This window comes from Eleutherodactylus coqui, chromosome 1, assembly GCF_035609145.1.
Source record: "Eleutherodactylus coqui strain aEleCoq1 chromosome 1, aEleCoq1.hap1, whole genome shotgun sequence".
NCBI lineage: Eukaryota > Metazoa > Chordata > Amphibia > Anura > Eleutherodactylidae > Eleutherodactylus > Eleutherodactylus coqui.
In genome coordinates, this window is record NC_089837.1 from 120056997 (window position 1) to 120073387 (window position 16391).

Here is a 16391-nt window from a genome sequence, read left to right on the forward strand (position 1 = left end):
TGAGGGAGTTGACAATTGGATGTTACCCGCTGGTGGGGCATCCCTTCACAGCCTGTCATTGTGCAGCCCGAGCTGAGAGTGGCATACTGTACAGGGAAACACCATTTGGGGAATGGTGACAGCCAATAACCGGAATGCTACAACATATTCTAAGGCTAATTCCACAAGGGCTTGTGCAATATTGGGCTGTGAATCGCAGTCCAATATCGTGCTTGCCAACATAAATAAATAAATGTTGTTATTTGTATAGCGCCAACTTATTTCTCAGTGCTTTCAGGTAATTTAATTATTACCCCCTACTAAGGTGGGTACTCATTTCCCCAACCTCAGAAGGATGGAAAGCTGAGTCACCTGCCTGAACCAAGCGGGGAATGAACTCACAACCTTCAGGAACTGCATTTGAAGAGGGGGTCCCTTCATGCAGGGATGAGTGGACTCCCCGGTAGACCCCTTTAATCTCCTTGGGATTTTCTTCATTGCGATGATGAGGGGACTCCCTGGGGAGGTGAAAGGAAGCCCAGAGAGTCCTCTCATCCCCGCAATGGAGGGAACTCCTGGGCATATGAAGGGAAGCTCTGGCATGGATGAAGGAAGTCCCCAGCAGGGGCTCCCTTCATCATTTCCGGGGACTCCTTTCATCCTAACCAGGGACTAACAGGACATTTGCATTTCATTTCAGAACTGCATTTCATTTCAGACAAATGCATTTGCATTTCAGAACTGCATTTCTGCTCCCTTAACACTCTGCGCCATATGAGGCTCTATAAGGTGATATCCCAGCAAATGCGAGGCTTTTTTGTGTTAAAACTGCCTTGCAGCACTTCGGGGAGGAGGAAATCCTCCACCATGGCTGACAGCCACATCAGAGGATCACAAAGTGTTTCCCTTTGTTTTCAGTGGGAAACCTCACATCGCACTTGCGTGCACCTGGCACACGGTGCGATGCTGTCTCTAGCCCCATTAAAATCCACGGGTGATGCGGTGAGAGGGCACGCCCAAAGATAGGATATGCTGTACTGCAATGCGGGAAACAAAAACGTGGTTTTGGTGCTGTTTTCTGTGGTGTTTTTCGATCTTTCATTTTTCAAGAATGCTGTGACCAGATGTTACTTTGTAGACTGTAATATTTTACTCGTCTTTATACACATTGTTTTGTTTTTTGTAGCGTTTTTGAGGTTGCAGTTTTTCTCCACTGTGTAGCATGCCACAGTGCAACTATGTTTTTTCTCTATAACAATAGTATATTTTTAAGGTTTCCTCAATAACACCAGTAAAAATACTTAAACCAGATGTCAAAATATAAAAAAATTCACAAAAAATATTCCATCAAAAACCCTTGAAACACATTCTGTTTTTAACATACGTTTTAAAATGCTGAAAAAAAATCGTGTGAAGGACGTCTTCCCGTTACGACTTCAGTACATCAGTTTATTTGCAAACTGTTTTCCGCGTCTTTACATTACAAAGCATACATTATGTATTTGAACCTGTCTGTATATTCTTCCTGCAGTACATGCAGCTATAAATAAATGTTAGCAATATCCCAGAGGATCTTCTTAGTGAATTATTTAAATTAACTTCATAATTACTAATTGTTATTGCATTTACTTACAGACTTGCACTTTTCCATTTAAGTCAAAGTATATCCTACTGTAACCGGATTTGAGTGGATGTTTAAAAATTCTCTTATCATTGATTCTTTAAGAGGTAAATTTGCCATCTTGCTGCTCATCTTGAACGAGTTGATTCAATTCTACTATTCTAAGATGCAGGTTCTTTTGGATAGCGTGGGAAATAATGGCAGGTGGAGGAAAGGGTCCATTTGCAGCACCCAAAAACCTTTACTATACAAAAATATTAATATCATCTTTCCATGGCAGGACACTTTCTTTTAACTTTACAAACTGTCACAGTCCTCAGGCTTTGAGGCCTAAAGTTTTAAAGAGCAACTGCACTTTTTAAAAACCTTTGATATAGTAAAAGTTGTGATCAGTGGGGGTCTGGGTGCTGAGACCCGCTCTGTTTGCTGAAGTGAAGGGGCTGTAGTGCTGACCCGAGCGCTGTACCCCTTTTTTGTCTTGGTTTCTTGCCAGTTACTCTTTAAATACATACAAAATGTGTTCTTTCTTTTATTACTAGTACTAATTAGCACCTCCCTAACAAAAAAGGTATTAGGTGGCTGCTGTGGTTTGAGGTCTCTCTACCATGATGTCCCCTCACCTGGAGCACTCGTACAATTCTGTGGCCACAGGCTGATGAATGAGCTCCTCTTGACCCATTAGCACCAATCTTGGTGCTGCATCTCTGTTTTTTTCACTCGCCTAGCAGTATAATAGAGAGGGAGACTTCCACTTTTCCCATGTGCATCTCATCAGCTTTTTCATCTGGTCTTAGTCTATGGCCTGGTCATCACTGCAATAGAAGCAGTGAGCAGTGACTGTTGTTCATCCCCAGCCAGGGACTTTATCTCAGCCTCCACTTGTCACTCAGGCCTTTCCCTACTGCAGCAGGACCTAGGCTGTGCTCATCTCTATAAGGGGATGAGTACACTCAATGCGGCATATACCAAGCTTTTGCACAAAATAACAACCACTGGCACCTGTATCTGGGCCTTTCCTCAGCCGATGATGCACTAGCCATGTCATTAAAGAGATCAGCAACTTCCCTAACAAGTTCCCTTGACTGGTGATGCACTAATCGCGTCACTACCCATATTATCAGAAGGGGCGAGGCTTACAGCTTCTACCTGTCAGAGCAGTGGAGCTGTTAATATTAGCTGGGGAATGTAATGTTGGAGTGTCAGCACCACTCATTCAACAACCTGTACTGATATGGTAATCAATCATAATGATCTTTATTTGTATAGCGTCAACCTATTCCGCAGCGCTTTCAAGCATGGAGAACACAGCCAATACAACTGCATGTGATATACAATCAGCTTGAAACAAATGAGGTAGGGGTGGTACAGAAGGTGGGTGGGGGGAATGAGGCATGGGGGAACACAGGCAGTATGGGAATTACATGTGGAAATCAGTTATTAGGAAGCATACGGGGTGGGGCGATAAGGAGGTACAGGGATAGAGGTCATATGCTATAGGCAGGTTGGAAGGTGTGGGAAGCCATAAGGGGGGTAGGGGGACTAGGTCAGGGGAATTGGTATGCCTCCCTGAAAAGGTGCGTTTTTAAGGCGCGTCTGAAATTTTGTGCATTAGGGATTATGCGTATGCCTTGGGGTAGAGCATTCCAGAGGATGGGTGCTGCTCGGGTGAAGTCCTGGAGGCGAGCATGTGAGGTTCATATTAGAGGGGTGTTTTCTCTGAGTGTCTTAGCGGATCGGAGTGTACAGGCTGGGTGCTGCACGGACAGGAGGGAGGCGATGTATGGTGGTGCGGCGCAATGAAGAGCTTTATGGGTGAGGAGTTTAAATTTAGTTCTGCAGTGGATGGGCAGCCAATGCAGCGACTGGCACAGTGCAGAGGCGTCTGAGTAAGGGCTGGATAGAAAAATGAGCCTAGCTGCCACGTTTAATATGGATTGGAGAGGGGAAGGCCAATGAACAGTGAGTTGCAGTATTCAAGTCAGGAGTGGATGAGGGCGACAACGAGTGTCTTTAGCGTGTCGGTGGTGAGGAACAGACAGATTTTAGCAATATTTCTGAGGTGCAGGTGCCATGTTCGGGCCAGAGATTGGATGTGGGGGATAAAGGAGAGGTAAGAGTCCAGTGAAACCCCAAGGCAGCGGGCATGCTCTCTGGAGGTTATGATGGTGCCAGATACTGATATGGAGATGTTGGAGGGAGATCAGCTGGTTGAAGGCTGGAAGACAGGGAGGCCAGTTATTGAGAGGTTAAGTTGAGAAATAGTGAGGACATGGTGTTAGAGACAGCAGACAGACTGTTGGTGAGATTTTGGAGGAATGATGCTGAGATGTCAGGGGAAGAGGTGTATAGCTGGGTGTCATCAGCATAGAGATGGTATTGCGGGTTGTTTGTTCAATTGGGGCTGTGTAGATAGAAAAGAGAATGGGGCCAAGGACCGAGCCCTGGGGGACCCTGACAGCGATAGGAAGTGGAGAGGAGATACAGCCAGTGAGGTAAGAGGAAAACCAGGAGAGAGCAGTGTCCTTTAGGCCAATAGAGTGAAGCATAGCGAGAAGGAGGTCATGGTCAACAGTGTCAAATGCTGAGGAGAGGTGAAGGAGGATTAGTAGGGAGTAGTCGCCTCTCGACTTTGCTGTCATCAGGTCATTTGATACTTTTGTGAGGGCGGTTTCGGTTGAGTGTAGAGAGAGGAAACCAGACTGGAGGTTGAGGAGAGAGTTGTCACAGAAAGCATGTGAGGAGGGAGTAGACCAGGCCTTCTAGTAATTTGGAGATGAAGGGGAGGTTTGAGATGGGTTGGTAGTTGGCAGTGTCGGTCTCTTCAAGGGTTGTTTTTTGGCAGAGGAGATATGATGGAGTATTTGAATGAGGGGAAGAAGGTGCCAGAGGTCAGAGAGAGGTTGCAAATGGTGGTGAGGTGCGTAATGACAGCTTGGGAAAGGGACCAGAGGAGGTAAGAGGGTCACTAGCGCAGGTGGTTGGGCGAGCAGCGGAAAGGACTATGGAGACTTCTACCTCTGTCGTTGGTTCTAACATAGAAAGGGACGGTGATGAATACACAGGATACAAAAGGAAACAGAGCAAAACAATAGTCCTGTGCTCTGAAGGATCAGGTGAAGAAAATAATTGAAATCTTTTAAAAAGAACTTACTTGAGAGAGAGGTCTCATGGCAAAGAGACCCCCCCCCCCCTAAAATGGAGTGATGTCTGCTATTGTGAGATCAAACAAGGGAGCATACATCAAAAAAGGCAAACGGCAAGATGTCCAATTGCAGCTTTTTAATACCACTTAGGACAGTTAGAGCACCAAACAGCAAATAAAAGACATAAACATAAAGAAAAAAAAGGAACTGTGGCAGGTGCAATGCGTTTTGAGGGTAATAGTACCCCTTTTTCAAGCAAAGGGAGAAGGTCTGATGGATTTCTTATACAGTTTAAATATTCCCGAGGTCTCCTCTCGTGCATGACATCACACATTTGTAAAACTGCGTTCCACACACTACCAAGTGTGTGCACAGTGCAGTCCAAAAGTCGTCAAACCCCGATGTTGTAGGCATCACAATAAAATGACGCTCCTCCCCCATGTGTTAAGTGGGGAATGAGAGAGTGACATGAACGCCTATCCTGGCCATGGCGTACCCAGATGATGTCACGCAGAGACTGTGAAAGCGTCGCACTTGTGATAGGCATGTGGGTGAATGTGAACGACTGTACAGGAAGTAGAGCGCCTGGGTGACATCACACCGCATTTTCAAGTGACGTTGCTTTCCAGGATGCGTTCAACCTGGTATAGAAATGTTAAACATCATTTTAAGCAACTAACTTGGAACAAAGAAAAGGATTATAAACTGGGCTCCCTGCAGTGGGAGAGGTATAAAAAATATCTCATCATCTTATGGATAAAAAGAGGAATAATTTCTACAATACCCCAAAAATAATGTTTTTGCTCTACTAATTAATAATGTAGTGTTAAAAGCATGCTGCTTACGAAAAAATACTATAATGTGTAAAAAAGCTACCAACAATAATTAACATTTTTTCCAGAACCTCAATTAAACCATTTGGTTCAAGACAATTTAACCTAAAAATCCAAAACATTACTTTTTGTTTTACTCTTAAAAAATTGCCATATTCAATTTTTTTTCAATTGGAGTAACCCTTAAACCGCTCGTTTCTTTATTATGAAAGTAAATGAAATGTCTCGAAACGCTATGTTTAAGGTGGCCATTTTGAATGGTTGATCGGTACTGGTTCATTCTTGTTCGCAGAGTTCTAGTTGTTCTTCCAATATAACGAAGGTTACAAGGACTTTCAATTAAAAGAATAACATACATGGAACTACAATCAAAATGATCTCTAAATGTAATGGTAGGGAGGTCTGAGGTGAGAAAAACTACTTTTATATCATGCTGGATGATGTCGCAACATTTACACCTTTCTGAAAAGCAGCGATGGGATCCAACTGAACTATTGGAGGGGTTCACAGGCGAGGCAGAATATCATGGACACGAGTGGGCGAAAATGTTTTAAAGAGTTTTTTGTTTCTTTGGAAAATGATACTCAGTCTCTTCAGGATATTATTTCCGAGAAAAGGGTCCCCTTCCAAGATGTTCCAATGGTCAAAATGGATTTTAATCCAGTATGTTGAGTATTAAAATGAGTTATAAAAGCAGTTTTAAAAGATTATCCTTTTCTTTCTGAAGCCGTTTTTTGGATGTCATGACATCATGAATAGAGCAATTATCAAAAAGGGCTCTGGTGTAGGCTGAAGAGTTACTTTAAAGAGCACTAGTGAATGCCCTTCCTCCTAGTTTGCTGTCCACTAGCTGTTTTCAAATGATTGACAGGAGATACTACAAGCTTAGACAGGCTGTGCAGTAGGGGGATGAGTCATCCTTGAACTATATAAAGAGCAGAGAGGAGGGAAGAAGGAATGACACACATACATGAGCAGGTGAGTTATCTGCTGCTGTTTATTCACATAGCTGATAATTCTGTACACTCATATATGATGATGCTGTATCTCTCTAGTTGTGTTATAGATAGTTACAGAACAGAATCTGCAGTTCTCTATGTACAGTCTATAGAACACAGCAAACAGTAAGCTTCTTCCACCAGTCCTGAGAGAAGTGAGAATCATGTATGCAACCTGCTTAGGGGGAAGATAGTGATAAATGCAAGATACAAGTCATAAAATCACCAGACATAGAGTTATTTCTCAGGTATGCACACAATAGCTTTTTCGGAAAAGTTACCGGAAAAGTTAGGTATGCTTTAAGTGCTTTCATGTGTGCTGAATGGTACTGTCTTTAGCCAATTAACTAGTGTATGATATAAAATTGCTCATGTTTTGCAATGAATTTCTGTGATTTTGCAACACAGTTTTTAGCTGCAAGTACTTTCAACTTGATTACCCATATAAGCCACGTGCCAAATGACTTCTCAAAACTGCAATTTGCACAAAAAAATGCATGATCTTACCCTGAGGTAATTAACTGTGGGACAGATAGATGGTGCCATTTGCTACATGTTAGAGCATCTATTAGGGCTCAATCATGTTCAAAATATGCATGACCGAAGCAATGGGATGCAGGCAACCTCCGCAGTGATTTTTGGGGGAGGGGCTTAAAATATAAGCCCTTCCCTGAAAATCATTCCTATCTGGTGTAAAAAATTAAAAAAATATATATACATCAGCTCTCTGCCACTGTCTTCTCACTGGTCTGGCGTGTTTTCTCACTGGCTACCTTCACTATTCTGAAGCACTTTCTCCTGACTGGCTGAGCGCTGCTTGTGATTGGTTTAGCGCTGTGACCAATTACAGGCAGCGCTCAGCAGTCAATCAATGTATGGCTGTGACAGCTGTGGTAGGGGATTCTTTCAGTGCTGTCACAGTGTTCAGTGATGAGAGGACTCCCCGCGGGGAACCTTTACACGCAGCATGGACCATGCCGGTGCACGCATGTCCAATCTTTTGCAGGTGGAAAGATTTTGCGCCTCTAAAAAATGGACATGTGAACACTGCATAGGAAACCAATGGTTCTAATAGATGCGCTTTTCTTTGTGCACATAGGGGCACGCAAAAAAACGCTCTGGTTTCAGACAATCATAGGTGCAACTATGCTGACCGGTACGGAGTGTATCTGAGCATCTGAGCAAGGTTTTTCTTTGGCCATTCAAACTCCGCATCATAATGCATGAATTTGAAAATAAAATGTTGGGAAGATAGGTGCTGCCCGATTTTTCCAGCACAAGGTATTCACTATGTGCAGGAAGGATAGGGCAGGACTAAACTTTTCTCAGCCGTAGTAGTAACGGGCAAAAAAAGAGCTAGTGAAAATGAAATCACCAAAATCCATTGATATCAGTGGTTTCGTTTTGTCCGCTAAGGGTTGCCTGTCCACGGGCGATAGTTCATGCTTTCCATGGTGAATGCTTTGTATAGAAAGCGCAGCCCCGAAGTCCTCGAGAGGAGAATCATATCTGTCAGATAGGCTCACTGCGGAGACCTGACAGCTCTCCCCACTGCTTCCTCATGGCAGAATATTGCTAGCGATATTCTGTCATGGCCGTGGATAGGGGGCCTAAGGGGAAAAAAAGCACGTATAATATAGGATAAAAAATATTCCACCATGCGGAAAAATCTGCACCAAAATCCGCATGTCTAACATGCAGACTTTGATGTGGATTTGCAAATAGCTTAAATCTGCTGGCAGTTCCACATCAAAATCCGCACTTAGCCATGCAGAACTTGACATTAAAATATTCAAAAACATATTGGGGAATATTCTGATGTGTGAGGGGACCTCTAGAAGTCACATGGTTAGTTAAATTGAGATCACTGGTGTGTACTTAGACTTTGTTAACAGACTAAATACATTGGTATTCGTCTAGAATTACACAACCAGAAGGAAAGACCAACACTTATTGTCTGTGTTTAATCCACTCTAGAGTTTGAAAAAAACTGCATCCAAACATCACGTGTGATTCCTGCTGAAACCCACCGGTGTCTGGGAGTTACAGCTCATGATGAGTCAGTTGTCTGTCATAAATTGCACGAAGACAAAAGAACATTTCAGATTGCTCGGTGAGTTATTGAGAGGCACTAGTCAGGAGATGTTTACAAGATAATTTAAGGGAGGATAGTTGTCCGTGTTCCTTCTGCAAAATTGCTGTTATACCACAATGACCGAAATTTCAAATGGATTTGGAGAATGTGCAAAGAAATGGGACTAGGCGCAACCTGCTAGCAATGAAACGCAATAACCAGAGTCCGGGAATGAAGCAGACTCCTCCGTTTAGTTAGACAACCGGCACATATAATGCATTTTGAGACTATATGCCTCTTCTTCAGATACAGCTGGTAGGTGTGCAGATCTGGCAGTGGGTGCTGTTTTTTCTTTAGCTATACACGTATAGAAGACACTTGGCTTCTAATCTTCCATACCTGTATAGCTAAGTAACGCTCTCTGCCATAGCTGTACATGCACTAGCTATTTGAAGAAGAAATGTGTTGCCTCAAAACATGTGGTTATCTCAATAAATGTAGGCGTCAGGTTTATTCTATGACTTTTTTTTTTGCTTTACTGCTAGAAGGTCACACCAAGCCCCAGTTTTTCATGCATTCTTCAAATTGCTTTTACGCCTCCTCCTAAAGTGTGGCATCACCTGGGCTGGCCGCACTTCAGCCAAGTAGTTGGCATCATCACTCGTTGACTCCCTGGCATTTACGTCATTCCAAAAAAAGGGGGCACTCCTCCATTTCTCTCCTCGTTGCCATCTCAAATAGATTGTTTGTGATAAGAACACCAACTCAATTCAATAATTAAAAACTTGAATAAATACAGTACTGACAAATAAAGATTGGGGGCCTTTGGAAATTAGAAGTTACGGACCCCTGACCAACCACTATGACCATAATGCAATTTGGGATAATAAAATGTATTTCAGGAGGACTGATAGTAATCACTTATGTTTCTCTTTCCATGCTTTGCAAGCTTTGCACTTGAAAATGAATGATTGCTCTAACTTGCCAAGGTGTTATGGGCCATAAGACACTCTATAGACATATCTATAGTCATTTAAAGTCTATGGAAATGTTTGAAGTACTAACAAGCACTGTGAACACTGTCTTACTTTTCCCGTTGGAATATTTTCTTACAGTACCTGTAGGTTATTACTGGAACATTGTTTCTACTAATGGGCATAATTCTTTTCTTTTAAAATGTATTCTAATTGAAGATTTGTGACAATAATATTCAGGTAAAACAGCTAATACGAGGACAAAAACTGTATTTTAACAGTACAATATGTTAAGGAGGCCATAGAAAAATAACTTTTTGCAAATGTATCCATCCATCCATGTGTGGAGCAAGCAGACCTTCAAATAGTTAAAAAGTTCATTGATAACTGTATGAAAACTTTAGCTCATGAAGACAATATGGCATATAAGATGTTTGGGTGCTGTATTCTAGCAGCATACTGAATAGTGTCCTCTTGTTAAACATTTTAGCCACGTGTCGTTGCGCTTGTGAAGGGCTGAACTACAGTGCCTTCACAGACGTCACCAACACAATGATACAGTAATGCCCATTATGGACCAACATATACATGTATAACATCAACAAAATAAGTGATGTATCAAAAGACAGGAATGAGAATGCTATGCCTAGCAAACATTGGCTTAAGGGACCATGCTTAAAAGCAGGGTGATCAATAGAGTTGGCTCCATGTCTAGAACCTAAGGAACTTAGCCTGTCCCTAGATGGAGGATAGGGAAAGATATACAGCAGATGGAAATGCTGGCAGGGCTTGGTAAAGGCACATAACAGACAGGAGTCCACAGCCACACCAGACATGACAAACAGGACATAATTTAGAGGGGATTCAGTTGACCACCAATGAATGGAGGGCATATAGGCAGGACATAGACCAGAGATGTTCAACCACTATCAGATGGAGGAAACAGAGAGAACTAGACTCAGGCATCTGACTGCCATCACTATCGGATGGGTGGCTCAGAAAAACAGGACTTAGACCAAACATAACCAACACCAGACAAACAGACAAATGTCTGTATAGCATGCATGCGCACAGCAGGATATCCAGTGCCCATTTTAGGATGGGACCAGAATAAATACACAATAGATATGGCTGATTTGCCGGCTAGGAGAAACACCTCTCCGTTGGCCAACCAGTCCACAGACAACTGGAGATATTGAAGCAAGGAAGAGAAAAAGGGAACATACACCACTAAGGGATTCCTGTCAGACAACACCCCAGGGAACATCTGAAGTGATAGTGAGCAGGGAGGATTCTCAACAGACAACACCCAAGGGAACCTCTGCAATAACAGGAAACACAGAGGGGTTTCTGACAGACAACACCTAGAGGACCTTCTCCAGTAACAAGTAAGAGGCAATCCTCAGCATCCGAAAGCACAGAGCAGGCTGATGTAGAGACGCACCCCAGATTCCACTTTCTGATTGAGACTGACACAATCTCATCCAATTCTCATTTTAACCAAGTGCAATTATGTCAGGAGGTAGAAAAAAGATAATGGGATTTTAATCCCTTTTTAACCAAGTGCAGTTATAACGGGAGGTAACAATGGATGGGGCAGTAAGCTTCACTATCCAGAATTTTTCATTATAAGTATTGTTAGAGTAGGGTAAGAACAAAAAGAATGTTACTGCTTGGAAAGATTGTAAAAAGTGGGCCAACTATCCTGTTAGACCAATCTAATCTACCTAGGCACAGAGGTTCACAAGATTTCAGAAGGTTGTTGCAGCACACTATATAGGAGTTTATACTCACTAGAGCAATCGTAGGGTAATGATTAGAGATGAGCGAACGTACTCGTCCGAGCTTGATACTCGTTTGAGTATTAGCGTGTTCGAGATGCTCGTTACTAGAGGCGAGTACCACGCGATGTTCGAGTTACTTTCACTTTCATCTCTGAGACGTTAGCGCGCTTTTCTGGCCAATAGAAAGACAGGGAAGGCATTACAACTTCCCCCTGCGACGTTCAAGCCCTATACCACCCCCCTGCAGTGAGTGGCTGGCGAGATCAGGTGTCACCCGAGTATAAAAATCGGCCCCTCCCGCGGCTCGCCACAGATGCATTCTGACAGAGATCAGGGAAAGTGCTGCTGGTGCCGGAGCTGCTATAGGGAGAGGGTTAGGAGTTATTTTAGGCTTCAAGAACCCCAACGGTCCTTCTTAGGGCCACATCTGACCATGTGCAGTACTGTTGAGGCTGCTTTTAGCAGTGTTGCACAATTTTTTTTTTTTGTATATCGGCCGTGCAGAGCATTGCGTCCGCAGTCTGCAGTCATTGTACAGAGTATAGGGCTAGTACTGGTGAGGCAGGGAAAGAGATATTCAGGCTATATAGGCAGTGGGCTTTTTCCAAAAAATTGATCGCCGTCATCCCGCCAGAGGGAAAGAGTATACATAATATTATACGCTGCCTACAGTATCTATCTGCTGGGGGTAGTAGTCCTAATTAATACGCAGCTAAGCGTTACAGCAGGCTTGCACAAAATTGTTTCCTGGATCTGCTGTCTCTGTTACATGATCGCCGTCATCCCGCCAGAGGGAAAGAGTATACATAATATTATACGCTGCCTACAGTATATCTGCTGGGGGTAGTAGTCGTAATTAATACGCAGCTAAGTGTTACAGCAGGCTTGCGCAAAATTGTTTCCTGGATCTGCTGTCTCTGTTACATGATCACCGTCATCCCGCCAGAGGGAAAGAGTATACATAATATTATACGCTGCCTACAGTATCTATCTGCTGGGGGTAGTAGTCGTAATTAATACGCAGCTAAGTGTTACAGCAGGCTTGCGCAAAATTGTTTCCTGGATCTGCTGTCTCTGCTACATGATCGCCGTCATCCCGCCAGAGGGAAAGAGTATACATAATATTATACGCTGCCTACAGTATCTATCTGCTGGGGGTAGTAGTCGTAATTAATACGCAGCTAAGTGTTACAGCAGGCTTGCGCAAAATTGTTTCCTGGATCTGCTGTCTCTGTTACATGATCGCCGTCATCCCGCCAGAAGGAAAGAGTATACATAATATTATACGCTGCCTACAGTATCTATCTGCTGGGGGTAGTAGTCCTAATTAATACGCAGCTAAGCGTTACAGCAGGCTTGCGCAAAATTGTTTCCTGGATCTGCTGTCTCTGTTACATGAGCGCCGTCATCCCGCCAGAGGGAAACAGTATACATAATATTATACACTGCCTACAGTATCTATCTGCTGGGGGTAGTAGTCCTAATTAATACGCAGCTAAGCGTTACAGCAGGCTTGCGCAAAATTGTTTCCTGGATCTGCTGTCTCTGTTACATGATCGCCGTCATCCCGCCAGAGGGAAAGAGTATACATAATATTATACGCTGCCTACAGTATCTGTCTGCTGTATCAGCTCAGCATTTTAAAAAAATAGAAGCAAAATACTTAAGGCCTACTACTGGCCTTTGGCCACTTGACTGCTTCTGCGCTGTGAATTCCACTAGCTCAGTCATACGCACCTACGTCTCACTACAGGCGTGCGCAAAATTGTTTTCTGGCTCTGCTGTGCGTTCCGTAAGGCCACAGGCCAATAAGCGGCACATTTAATTACAGCGTTTTGTTTCTGCACTACTGGTAATACAGCATGCTGAGGGGTAGGGGTAGGCCTAGAGGACGTGGACGCGGGCGAGGACGCGGAGGCCCAAGTCAGGGTGTGGGCACAGGCCGAGCTCCTGATCCAGGTGTATCACAGCCGACTGCTGCGGGATTAGGAGAGAGGCACGTTTCTGGCGTCCCCACATTCATCTCACAATTAATGGGTCCACGCGGTAGACCTTTATTAGAAAATGAGCAGTGTGAGCAGGTCCTGTCGTGGATGGCAGAAAGTGCATTCAGCAATCTATCGACCACCCAGAATTCTGCGCCGTCCACTGCTGCAACTCTGAATCCTCTTGCTGCTGCTCCTCCTTCCTCCCAGCCTCCTCACTCCATTACAATGACACATTCTGAGGAGCAGGCACACTCCCAGGAACTGTTCCCGGGCCCCTGCCCAGAATGGCCAGCAATGGTTCCTCTCCCACCGAAGGAGTTTGTCGTGACCGATGCCCAACCTTTGGAAAGTTCCCGGGGTCCGGGGGATGAGGCTGGGGACTTCCGGCAACTGTCTCAAGAGCTTTCAGTGGGTGAGGAGGACGATGACGATGAGACACAGTTGTCTATCACTCAGGTAGTAGTAATTGGAGTAAGTCCGAGGGAGGAGCGCACACAGAATTCGGAGGAAGAGCAGCAGGACGATGAGGTGACTGATCCCACCTGGTTTGCTACGCCTACTGAGGACAGGTCTTCAGAGGGGGAGGCAAGTGCAGCAGCAGGGCAGGTTGGAAGAGGCAGTGCGGTGGCCAGGGGTAGAGGCAGGGCCAGACCGAATAATCCACCAACTGTTTCCCAAAGCGCCCCCTCGCGCCATGCCACCCTGCAGAGGCCGAGGTGCTCAAAGGTCTGGCAGTTTTTCACTGAGAGTGCAGACGACCGATGAACAGTGGTGTGCAACCTTTGTGGTGCCAAGATCAGCCGGGGAGCCACCACCACCAGCCTCACCACCACCAGCATGCGCAGACATATGATGGCCAAGCAACCCACAAGGTGGGACGAAGGCCGTTCACCGCTTCCGGTTTGCACCGCTGCCTCTCCCCCTGTGCCCCAACCTGCCACTGAGATCCAACCCCCCTCTCAGGACACAGGCACTACCGTCTCCTGGCCTGCACCCACACCCTCACCTCCGCTGTGCTCGGCCCCATCCACCAATGTCTCTCAGCGCACCGTCCAGCTGTCGCTAGCACAAGTGTTGGAGCGCAAGCGCAAGTACGCCGCCACGCACCCGCACGCTCAAGTGTTAAACGTGCACATAGCCAAATTTATCAGCCTGGAGATGCTGCCGTATAGGGTTGTGGAAACGGAGGCTTTCAAAGGTATGATAGCGGCGGCGGCCCCGCGCTACTCAGTTCCCAGTCGCCACTACTTTTCCCAATGTGCCATCCCAGCCCTGCATGACCAAGTCTCCCGCAACATTGTATGCGCCCTCACCAACGCGGTTACTGCCAAGGTCCACTTAACAACGGACACGTGGACAAGCACAGGCGGGCAGGGCCACTATATCTCCCTGACGGCACATTGGGTGAATTTAGTGGAGGCTGGGACAGAGTCAGAGCCTGGGACCGCTCATGTCCTACCCACCCCCAGAATTGCGGGCCCCAGCTCGATGGTGGTATCTGCGGCGGTGTATGCTTCCTCCACTAAACCACCCTCCTCCTCCTCCTCCTACGCAACCTCTGTCTCGCAATCAAGATGTGTCAGCAGCAGCACGTCGCCAGCAGTCGGTGTTGCGCGGCGTGGCAGCACAGCGGTGGGCAAGCGTCAGCAGGCCATGCTGAAACTACTCAGCTTAGGAGAGAAGAGGCACACGGCCCACGAACTGCTGCAGGGTCTGACAGAGCAGACCGACCGCTGGCTTGTGCCGCTGAGCCTCCCACCGGGCATGGTCGTGTGTGACAACGGCCGTAACCTGGTGGCGGCTCTGCAGCTCGGCAGCCTCACGCACATGCCATGCCTGGCCCATGTCTTTAATTGGGTGGTTCAGCGCTTTCTGAAAAGCTACCCACTCTTGTCAGACCTGCTCGGAAAGGTGCGCCGGCTCTGCGCACATTTCCGCAAGTCTCACACGGTCGCTGCCACCCTGCGCACCCTGCAACATCGGTTTCATCTGCCAGTGCACCGACTACTGTGCGACGTGCCCACACGGTGGAACTCTACACTCCACATGTTGGCCAGGCTCTATGAGCAGCATAGAGCTATAGTGGAATACCAACTCCAACATGGGCGGCGCAGTGGGAGTCAGCCTCCTCAATCCTTTACAGAAGAGTGGGCCTGGTTGGCAGACATCTGCCAGGTCCTTGGAAACTTTGAGGAGTCTACCCAGATGGTGAGCGGGGATGCTGCAATCATTAGCGTCACCATTCCTCTGCTATGCCTCTTGAGAAGTTCCCTACAAAGCATAAAGGCAGACGCTTTGCGCTCGGAAACGGAGGCAGGGGAAGACAGTATGTCGCTGGATAGTCAGAGCACCCTCCTGTCTATATCTCAGCAAGTTGAGGAGGAGGAGGAGGAGCATGAGGAGGATGAGGAGGAGGGGGAAGAGACAGCTTGGCCCAATGCTGAGGGTACCCATGCTGCTTACCTGTCATCCTTTCAGCGTGTATGGCCTGAGGAGGAGGAGGAGGATCCTGAAAGTGATCTTCCTAGTGCGGACAGCCATGTGTTGCGTACAGGTACCCTGGCACACATGGCTGACTTCATGTTAGGATGCCTTTCTCGTGACCCTCGCGTTACACGCATTCTGACCACTACGGATTACTGGGTGTACACACTGCTCGACCCACGGTATAAGGAGAACCTTTCCACTCTTATATCCGAAGAGGAAAGGGGTTCGAGAGTGATGCTATACCACAGGACCCTGGCGGACAAACTGATGGTAAAATTCCCATCCGACAGCGCTAGTGGCCGAAGGCGCAGTTCCGAGGGCCAGGTAGCAGGGGAGGCGCAGAGATCAGGCAGCATGTACAGCACAGGAAGGGGAACGCTCTCTAAGGCCTTTGACAGCTTTCTGGCTCCCCAGCAAGACTGTGTCACCGCTCCCCAGTCAAGGCTGAGTCGGCGGGAGCACTGTAAAAGGATGGTGAGGGAGTACGTAGCCGATCGCACGACCGTCCTC